The 10958-nt window shown below is 40.4% G+C and overlaps 1 pseudogene; it reads left to right on the top strand.

Annotated features, from left to right (window-relative positions):
* The first annotated feature begins 1174 nt into the window (after positions 1-1174).
* On the top strand, positions 1175-10516 carry LOC113447848 (la-related protein 6-like; annotated as a pseudogene).
* The last annotated feature ends 442 nt before the right edge of the window (positions 10517-10958 follow it).

Here is a 10958-nt window from a genome sequence, read left to right on the forward strand (position 1 = left end):
ACCGAGGGTCCCCTATCTCATTTAATTTGAACCCTAACATAGCTCCAATCAGCCTGAAGGCAAGGTGAGTCCCTTTAGCATTAAAACCAAAAATTGATGAGCAATTGGATAAACTCATCGCACAAGGGGTATTAGAACCTATAGACCACGCAAGGTGGGAAACCCCAATCGTGACTCTGATTAAGCCAGATGGGTCCGTGCGCATCTGCGGAGACTATAAGGCCACCCTCAACCATGCGCTACAACAAAGCATTCGTTGGGGGGAGAAAAAGTTTTTGTGAAGCTCGACCTTGCACAAGCGTACCAGCAATTGCCAGTTGACCCAGAAACAGCAGAGACACAAACAATTGTGACTCACAGGGGGACATTCAAATGCAAAAGACTGCAATTTGGAGTCAGCGTGGCCCCAGGGGTGTTCCAAAGTTTGATGGACCGCCTATTACAGGGAATAAAAGGGGGGGGTACCATATTTTGACGATGTACTGGTATCAGCCCGGGACAGAAAACAACTGGAAAGCCTCCTCAGGGAAGTCTTACAAAGATTTAAAGAGGCGGGACTCAAAGTGAAAAAAGAGAAATGCCAGCTAGCCACTGATAAGGTTGAATTCCTGGGGTACCTCATAGATAAAGAAGGGATCCACTGAAAGGAAAATCAGAGCAATCAAAGAAGCTCCCAGACCCGAAAATAAAACAGACTTAAAAGCATTTCTTGGACTTATTAACTTTTACAATGTCTTTTTGCCGCACAAGGCAATGACGGCAGAACTGCTACACAGGTTGCTGGATAAGAAAGCTACCTGGACCTGGGGGTGACGAGAAGAAACCGCATTCCAGGAAATCAAAGACTTACTCACATCAAACTCTGTACTGATACAATACAGCGAAACCTTGCCCCTGACATTAACCTGCGATGCATCATCGTTCGGCGTCGGGGCCATACTCAGCCACACTACCTGATGGAAGAGAAGCACCGATCGTGTTCTACTCCAAAACACTATCCAAGGCAGAGAGAAACTAAAGCCAACTGGACAGGGAGGTGCTAGCCACAATAACTGGAGTCAAACAATTCCATGAATACCTCGACGGCAGGACATTTTTACTGATCACAGACCATAAGCCACTTCTAGGAATACTTGCAGGGAACAAGGTCACCCCCAACATATTGTCACCACGGATGACAAGACGGTCTGAGTTCCTTGCTGCATACAGCTACAATTTAATCTACCGGCCAGGGACGAACATATCACACGCTGACGCCCTGAGCCGTTCCTCCCTACCTGAATGGGAAGAAGACCTGGCACCAACCACATCCACTCTACAGATTGAGACATTACCAAACCTGCCCAGAACCGCATCAGACATCACAAAAGAAACCGCGAAAGACAAAAAGCTGGTGCGGCTTTTAAATTGGGTAGGTAAAGGGTGGCCAGAAACTGAAAATGACAAGACTTTTAAACCATTCTGGAGCAGACAAACAGAACTCTCGATTTTAAAGGGATGTATACTATGGGGGGATCGGGTAATCATACCGGAAATACTTCAGGAACAAATACTGTATATGTTGCATGAAGGACACCCAGGTATTGTAAGAATGAAATCCCTGGCCAGGAGTTACGTATGGTGGCCAGGGATGGATAAGGATATTGGGAGATGGGTGGAAACGTGCACACAATGCCAGAAAGTCAGACCTACACCCCCTGCGACACCTGTACTTGACTGGGAAACACCGAGGGGGCCCTGGTCGAGGATACACATAGATTTCACAGGGCCAATGAAAGGACACACATTTTTGATAATAGTAGACGCTTACTCCAATTGGCTGGAGGTAAGCGTCATGCATTCCACAACAACGGAAGCCATAATCAGACAGCTGAGGAAGCTGTTTGCAACACATGGGTTACCGGATCTATTGGTCTCAGACAATGGGCTGCAGTTCACAGCGTTGACTTTTGAAAGGTTCCTAGCTGAACAGGGAATACAGCATGCCCTAATAGTGCCGGTGTGGCCAGCTACGAACGGACAGGCAGAACACATGGTTTGGTTTACTAAAGAGACACTAGATAAACTAGACACGGATGACATCCAAGAAAAAATCTATAAACTGCTAACCATACAGCATATCACACCCAACACAACAACTAATAAAAGCCTAAAAGAACTACTGATGGGCAGAAAATTAAGATCACACCCCATAGATTACACCCCACATACAACCCTGAAAAGCCAACAGACTCCTCCAGTAAGTACTGCACATTTGGAACAGGGGACCTGGTCTATGCAAAAAACCTCATGGGGAGACCCACTTTGGATACCAGTGAAAATAACCCAAATAACAAGACACTGGTCATACAGAGTAGAGACAGAGAAACATAGACCAACTGAGATCAAGAACACTAGGGAGAAATACTAACAACCCTAGGAGTGAAGGAGAGGAACACGCACATACACAGGAACCACATCAAACATTAAAAAATAATAGCAACCAAAACAGAGAGGGGGGAGACCCCACAAACACAAATGAAAGGGGAGGGGGAGACTCTCCACAAACATGAGAAGCAATGAAACAAACCATAACAACTCACCAACCAACAATACCAATAGCCCCGGTAAGAAATCACAATTACTTACCTGAAGATGACATCGAAAGAAGGAAGCAGGCAGTGGAAAGTCAACACGACGCCACTCCTGGAGGGAGCAGCCGAGCCGACTCAACCAGCCCAGGTGGACCAGGTGGGAGCGGCATGGCTGACTCACCCTTCCAGGAGGTTCCACGGAGAAGGACGAGAGAAACAGCGACCCCATCCGAACCGGCCGAAGACAACACCGCAACTGAATTGCGCAGATCAAGTAGAAACCATAGAAGCCCCGCCTACTTACGTGACTATGTAATGTAGGTTGGACTAAACCAAATGGGGAGGGGTGTTATGTATTTGCATACTTGAAATACTGCCTTTTGATTGGTCCGTCAATACTGCCTTTTGATTGGTCCGTCTTATATATTTGAATACTTGTAATACTGCATTTGGATTGGTCCGTCTGACGGCGTGAAATTCAAGGAGCCGTCATTGGCCACGAGCCGTGAGCAGCTGCTATAAAAGAGGCTGCCACGGTTCCGCGGTTGTTCAGTTTTTGCAAGAGCAAAATAAAAGAGCTGAAGTCACACTGGTCTCGAGTCAATCTTTCCCACGACTTAACACCTGTAATAAAATATTTTTCCCTTCCCAATTTGTATGTGCTGCACAGGGCACAGGAATATTATGAAAAAAGACCATTTGTGCTGCTCCAACCTAGATTGGGGAAACAAGTAGAAATCTGAAGTTACAACAAGGAAACCTTGAGTTAATCATATTTCTCTGTACCTGGGAGCAAAATAATAGAAATGCAACTTCTAAACATTTAGGATTTTGCTGCAACAATTTTTAAATTAGATGTTACTTTGGGCTTGTTTGTAGTTGTCTTCTGAGTCTTTTTAAGAGGATATTTCATTTTTGAGCTTCCTTGGGTATCTGTGGCTGGATTCATTCATTATGCTGACCATAACATGCTTTATTTGAACTGGGTCAGTTTTCAACAAATAATAATTAAAAAATGCTGTCTTTCTATAGGGCTTCTCTCGTGTTAGCTTCACAGAAGAAGCAGTCTATCCCACAATGGCTTTCAGATGTGAATCCCAGCTGAAATAACTCTTTCCATTTCCACTCTGGTCCCCCAGACATTTTCCCCTTCTTTCCTTTTCCCAGGCCATAAGAAAATCTTCCATGCCACAAAAGAATACAGTGCTTAGGTGAGCAATACTTTCCACTTATTTCCATGGGTAAAATCTTCTCTGAACTAAATAGTGAGTGACAAATGGTTCTTTTAAGAGAAGAAAAAACAATGAGAAGCAGATGAGCTGAGTTTCTCTGGTGGTGAAATATCTCCCATGCATCAAACATTCCAGATTGAGAAAAACCAACCTTTATTTCAAACTTCCTGACGTTCTTCAAAGGTTTTGAGACCACTAATCCCCAAATTCCTAATCAATATTCAGCAGATATACACTGCTTTCTTGGGTTTGGCTTAGTTTGTGTGATTCTAATCATTGTGTAACATAAGCCATATATCATCATGGTTTGTAAACCCATTGTAGTTTATAAACAATGATTTAAGGCTTATGTTAACCAATTATGATTTAACCATTGCTAAGCAAATATAGTTTAACATCTGGACCCTATCCTATTATGCCCATCACTAATGCTGGATAGCTTTCATTCCATCACTGAAGTTTTATATAGTTTTTTATAAAGCCTCAATAACATGACAACAACATAGCAATCCAGGTTTTCCTGGCCAGAGTTTTCTAAATTCTTAACAAATTGATGGTTTTTACACTGTAGTTTTATTTGCTTACTATATGAACCTGAGCCACTTTGGTGAGATAAGTGCCTATATAAATTTAAAAAAAATAAATCATAAATAATTGAATTCCATTGCAGAGAAAATGCTGCAGGCACAACTCCCCTTAAATATCATTTTAAGAATATCATCTTAAAGTGCAATTGTGCTGTACCAGCCAGTCTATGGGAATTGGATAGTTACTTAGGAATTATGAGTTGTACCCTTAAGGGAATGCATCATGGTAAATGTAGTTAAAGGTATCCTGGGAAATGTGGCCACATCTGTAATCCTGATTGGTCACTAAATTGACCCTCGAGGGATTGGGGGAGGTTTCCCTCCATTCTTGCCTGGACTCATGAACTGATAGTAGCTTTTTCTACTGCTACAAGATGGGTTAGGAGATAACCATCTTTTACCTACAAGGCAGATATACAAAGGATTGGTCATAAAAGAAGAACTTCATTACAAACGTGAATTATGAGGATACCTGATGAATCAATAAATGTTCTTGTTATGGACTTCTTGTTGAGTTATCTCTCTGCATCTGTACAGTTTATGAATCGTAACACAGAAGCATGCAGGGCTCCTCGGCAGACTGACAAACTGCAACCAAAACCGAGGATGAGTGTCAGTTGCACAGAACTGTGTGCCGACACACCATGCCCTCGTTCGTGTCTTCCCATCTGTTTAGCCAAAGTGAAGGATGCCCTGAAAATGTATGTGTGGATAGACACTCAAAGCACCTGCACCCTGGCCAGACCTGCATTCTTTGACCTTTTTGAGATGCAACAGGCCAAACTTCCCTTCACTGTATCAATGTGCCACGGACCAAGAAGCACGGCGTGGAGGAAAGCTACTGGACTTTGCATAGAGTCATTAGACAGAAGTACCCAATTCCCACTACCGCCTGTATTTGAATGCCATGGGATACCGAACGATCGCAGTCAGAGGACCTGAGGTCATAAATAACATGCCTCACCTATAGCACCTGGCTCATCACTTTCCCGCTCTAGATCCAGAGGCTGAGGTCCTACTCTTGCTGAGAAATAATGCCCCATGCGCCTTCTCTTCCCCGAGTCAGTTGGCAGCCCCATAGACGGCCCAGTGGCCATCAAATCTCCACTAGGATGGGGGATAATAGGAATTATCAGTGATGATCGGATGCAGGCTCCAATCAGGTGAATGCCTTAGCACCATTGAAAATAAGAAAGCCGTTTCAGACTAAGAGTCCACTGCCGATCAGTACACTTTCGCTAGGACACCCTAAATGGCTGCCAGCAACCACCAGGTGTCCACTAAGATGCTCTACACGAGCATACGCATCTGCAACACCCTTTCCAGGAGCTTCCCAACACCCTTTAACACCGCGGAAGCAAGAGTACCATTCCAACCCTAAAAGGCTGCCAGAAGTGACCACCAGACTTTCACCTTTGCCAACAAGAGTACCTGTACACCCTAAAAGGCTGCCAGAGGTGACCAGCAGTCTCGCACCAAGAGGCCGAACTTGAAGATTGGACCTCAATCTTTGCATGCTTTGCTTTGTTTGATGCTTCATTAATGTTTACTGTTTTTTCTTAGTTATATAGCTAACTGTTTATCTTAGTTATATAGTTATATGCTATTCAGTTAGTGTTACTGTTTACTGCTTATCTTAGTTTATACTTAATTTTTTTCTCTTCTCTTAATAGTGGAATTTACAATTCCAGGAGGGGAGTGTGCTGTCCCAGCCAGTCTATGGGAATTGGATAGTTACTTAGGAATTATGAGCTGTACCCTTAAGGGAATGCATCATGGTAAATGTAGTTAAAGGTATCCTGGGAAATGTAGTTCATGTCACGTGGCCACATCTGTAATCCTGATTGGTCACTAAATTGACCTTCGAAGGGTTGGGCGAGGTTTCCCTCCATTCTTGCCTGGACTCATGAACTGATAGTAGCTTTTTTTATTGCTATGAGATGGGTTAGGAGATAACCTTCTTTAACCTATAAGGCAGATATATAAAGGATTGGTCATAAAAGAAGAACATCACAAACATGAGTTATGAGGATACCTGATGAACCAATAAATGTTCTTTGTTATGGATGTCTTGTTGAGTTATCTCTCTGCATCTGTACAGTTTATGAATCACCTCTGTACAAGATACAGAAAAGCAATGGCTGGAACTTCTAAGTATTCAGATTTATGTGTGTCCACGAGGAAGAGAGTGTCTGAAGATGGTATAAGATTGCACCCACTTCTCCAGTCCTTTAACCTGGTTCTAGCCCTAGCTTGCAAATATTTGCCAATTTTGTAAGGATGTGGTCAATGCCCTATATTGTCCAGCAATACAATAGCACAGACTTTTGGTGGTCTTTCAAAAATTGCCCTATTTCTATACCAAATTCAGAAGGAAAAAACAGCATGCTAAGCTAAAAGCTACAGTTTGCAAGCCACAATCACTACATTCATACAACACCAAATTAAGGATGGACCAAATTATAGCAGAGTCCCATGTGTTAACTTACAATACTGTACAACAGGAGCAAATGGCAGATATGCAATAAAATTTGTCCACATTTGACCTATGTTACTGTGTTTTTAAGACATTGACTTTAATTTTTTTTGGTATGTCTTGGTCTTTTTCCTTATCCCTGGATAGGACTCCAAACAACTTTGATGATCCCAGTTCAAGAACCTCTGAAAGCAGCAGTTTTATCTTCCCAGATTAATTTCTGATCAAAAAAATTGTTTCACAAGTGGAGTTCTACTTTTCAAATGACAACTTGTCCAGAGATCTATTCCTTCTGAGGCATATGCAAAGGGACAAGATGGGATTTGTGAGCATAAAACTTCTGACAACTTTTTAAAAGGTGGGTAATTTTTTTTTGTCTGTAAAGAGAGATGTTAAGTATTACTTGGATCCAAGATTCTGATCATCTGATGCTCCCCCAATCTGATGTCCTTCCATGTTTGGAATGGTAGCTCCCAGGATTGAGATTTTTTTTTGAAAAAAAAATCTTTTAGAAATGTAGATAACAATTATAGCTGTTTTAATGAAAGAAAAGTGATCACAGTTTTTATAAATTTTTCTAACGTGGCTCTTTTCCTTACCTTTTTTATAATTTCTGAATAAAGATCAACAATTAAAGTCCAGTTTGATGCAATTGGAAATGGCAATTGGTAATTTGGCATGTTTCCTTGATCTTTATTTAAAAAACATAGTAGACATTGCCTCAAGTTTTTGTTTTCTAGAATAGAAAATACTGTATAATTAATATAATTTGGAACTGAAAAGTTACAAGATATGACACTAGCCTAGTTGGATTCAGAGGATTTTGCTAGCAAATTTATGGAAGAAGAAATTCCAGCATTTACTTTTGGTGTATCTTGGCTAAATGGAATCTTGTTGAAGGAATTGCACCTCTAAACTCTTGTTCATGGTGAGCAAATACCTAGGACAACTATTTCTCTGCTATGCATCTATTTGTTGATTGTTGGCCATGATATGATAGATCAATTAGCCCTTAAAGACCATTCTTTTAATAATCTTCTATCAGCTGCTTCATGCAGCTGTCCTGTTGAATTAGGGGCAACTTAATGTTTGTTTGCATCTTACAACTTTATGAAATCATTTCCTGATCAACAGTTCCCTGGGCTGTCCCTCACCAAGTATATTGGATTATCTGTCCCACCTACAACTCAAAATTACTAACCATGGGGGTATTTGGAGAACATGGTAGGCACTGTAGCTCAATATATTTAGGTAACCAGGATACGGAAAGGCTGAAATGCAGGCTGAAATGTTTTTCTTTATAATATTTGTGATTACTTCAGCTACTATATATGGAATGCATAAACTTGTTTTCCTGTATCTTTTAAAACAGTTTCCAAAGCATGCTATGATCCAAAGTCACATGAAATGAAGTAAATTGTTCTTTTGAATGTCATTCATAAACCATTGAATGTCTGCAGCTTGTTTTCCGAAGACAAGCTCATGTTTCTTTTCAAGTACATGTACAATTGGGAGATGCAGATAGGATCTGTTTCTAGATTTGCATAGTTATTCCTTATTTTAGATGCAACCTAAAAGCATGATGTTGATGTCCAAAATATCGAACTTTTTTTTAATCAAAAGAATTTAAAAAAAGATATCTGCCCCACCTGGTAAACCAGATCTTGAAATAAACTCCACAGGAAGACTAAAATTACTTTTTATTGAAATTGGCTATAAAAACCAACTTTATATTCTTTCCTTTTACTTCAGTCTTAAACTTTGGCTCATTCAAATATTGTTAGAGGATTAAAATTAATTTTTTCTTGGTCCCACCACACAACTAACAAGCTTCTTTTGTTAAGTCCAATGGGGGGCGGGGGGAAGGCCCAGCTACTCTCTTGAATTGTTATTTGTATTTAAATTTAAAACCTCGCCAGTTCCTTTTTAGATCCAAGGAAATATTCTTTTCTAAGTTATTTAATTGGACTGTCATTTTTATCTGGTCACAATAATAACTTTTGGAAGGTCTATCCATAGAAGCAAACCTGATTGCTGACATATGGATATTATGACTACTGTTTTTTAATTCCAATATTTTAAGTTGATTTATCTAATCAAGGCTTAAATGAGATGTATTGTTACTTCTAATCATTTGTGAATTTTTTCTGACACCAGGATTGAAAAGATGATGTTTTATGGATTTGTTTATCAATAAGAGATGAGATATGGGATGAAGACTTATTTGCCATCCTAGACAGAGGGAAAAGTCTTATTTTTTTTGTATTTGTGATTGGTTACTCTTGGAAGTCATTTATTTATTTTCTTTTTTTATAATGTTTTTTTTCTTTTTCTTCCACTTTTCTCTTTTTTCTTGCACTTTTTATTCCTTCTGTTCTTTTTATTCCTTCTGGTTTTTTTTGCTAAGTTTGAATTAGATTTTACTATTATGATTTTAATAAAATTAAGGAATTAGGGAGGTTTGAACTGCTTCTGAATATTATGTGTATGTTCTGAGCTTAAAATATGCTCTATCTCTTGTCAAGAAAAATTGTATATCTTTATCAAAGTCGTCTTACTAGCTTCTGATTTTTTCTCTTAAAAGAAATAAGTAGATGAAATGCTTAACTTGGAACTGGCGAGCGACCCTTTATGCTCTACAATTCTTGAAGTTGCTGGAACTCAATGAAGATGGGACCAAGGTGAGGAGGAAAAACCCTCTCCCAGAGACTTTGATAAATATCCCTCTAAGCAAAACGCTCCTTGCATAGAATGTCCTTTCATGTGAAGAATCTGGCTGTTCTTCATTCCTGCTTCAGGAAAACTTTCTAGATACAATCACAAAGCTGTTTGGGCCTTTTGGTGACATTGCCTGCATACGCATCTTCAGACCTGGCAAAAAACGGTGAAGAAAACTACCTCTTCTTATTCTGAGCTTTTGGTCAGATGGTGTGCATTGGTAGAATATGACAGGCTGAAGAGTGCCTGAAAGGCTTTTAGAGGGCTTATCCACAAGCTGTTCTGTTCTCCTGGGCAAAGCATCGAAGTGATCAGCCTCTCTATTCTCAAAAAGACGAATGTGGTCTGTCAAGAAGATAATGAAAATATTGAAAAGGTACCAAAGTCTTTTAGAAAATGGTCCAACAAGTCATCGGAAGGCCTTGAAGATTTCTCCCCCTGCAGTTTATCTACAGAATCAGATAGAGTCCCAGTTTCTACTTCTATCAGTTGTAGACCAGCCTGAAGTCTTCTCTCCTTGGCATGTCTACAACTAAGCCCTACAACTTAGCAGGTCAGGCCATCAAACCAAATTCCTCCAGCATATCACATACAGACCCTCTTCGATTACGCAAACCATTGTCAGGGCCACGATGCCCCTCATCTATTTCTGCACCAAAGTCAGGCCCATCAGAATTACAAAAACCATCCAACTCTTCCCGGGGCAATAGTGTAGGTCCAGAAAACTTGCAGAGACCAAAGAGGCATGGACCACCCAATAACCAACCAGTTGTACAGAACTTAGAGTGTTTAGGTTCACGACCTTCTTACACAACCTTCTGTAAACCAGTAGGTGTTTCTCCTATGGTAATTTGCCTTCCTCAAGGGCCTGATGGGACCAGGAGTTTCCACAATACCAGAGGGAGAGGGGGAGCTCTCTCAAAACATTAAACTTTGTGGTTTCTTGGCAGGGGGCAAAATCTTTATGCATGATAATTGGGCACATACAACACCCTTTGGAATGAGTTCAATTCCAAGGAAGTCAGAAGTGCAAGGAATAAGAAGGCTCTGGAGAAAAAGAGAGAGATAATCTGCGCAGTGTAAAACTGTCTTGTATGAGTTGGCAGATACTTTTAATTTCTCTGTTTTGTTTTCCTCATTTAGTCTCTCTTTCTTTCCTTTCCTCATCTCCAAAGATATTTTCAACTTACACTGCTTGTAATATTTACCTTTCCAACCCCAACTGCAAGATTTTGTGTATCTCTAGTTTTTCCCTTCCCAAACACTTCTTTTCCTTTTGCAACATGATCCTTTGAATTGACAACGTATTATCAATGGTTAAAGTGTCCAAATGATTGACGGTTACAATTGCCATTTAAATTTTGCATTAATT

The sequence above is a fragment of the Pseudonaja textilis genome, chromosome Z, assembly GCF_049901715.1.
Source record: "Pseudonaja textilis isolate UNSWEBS1 chromosome Z, rPseTex1.2, whole genome shotgun sequence".
NCBI lineage: Eukaryota > Metazoa > Chordata > Lepidosauria > Squamata > Elapidae > Pseudonaja > Pseudonaja textilis.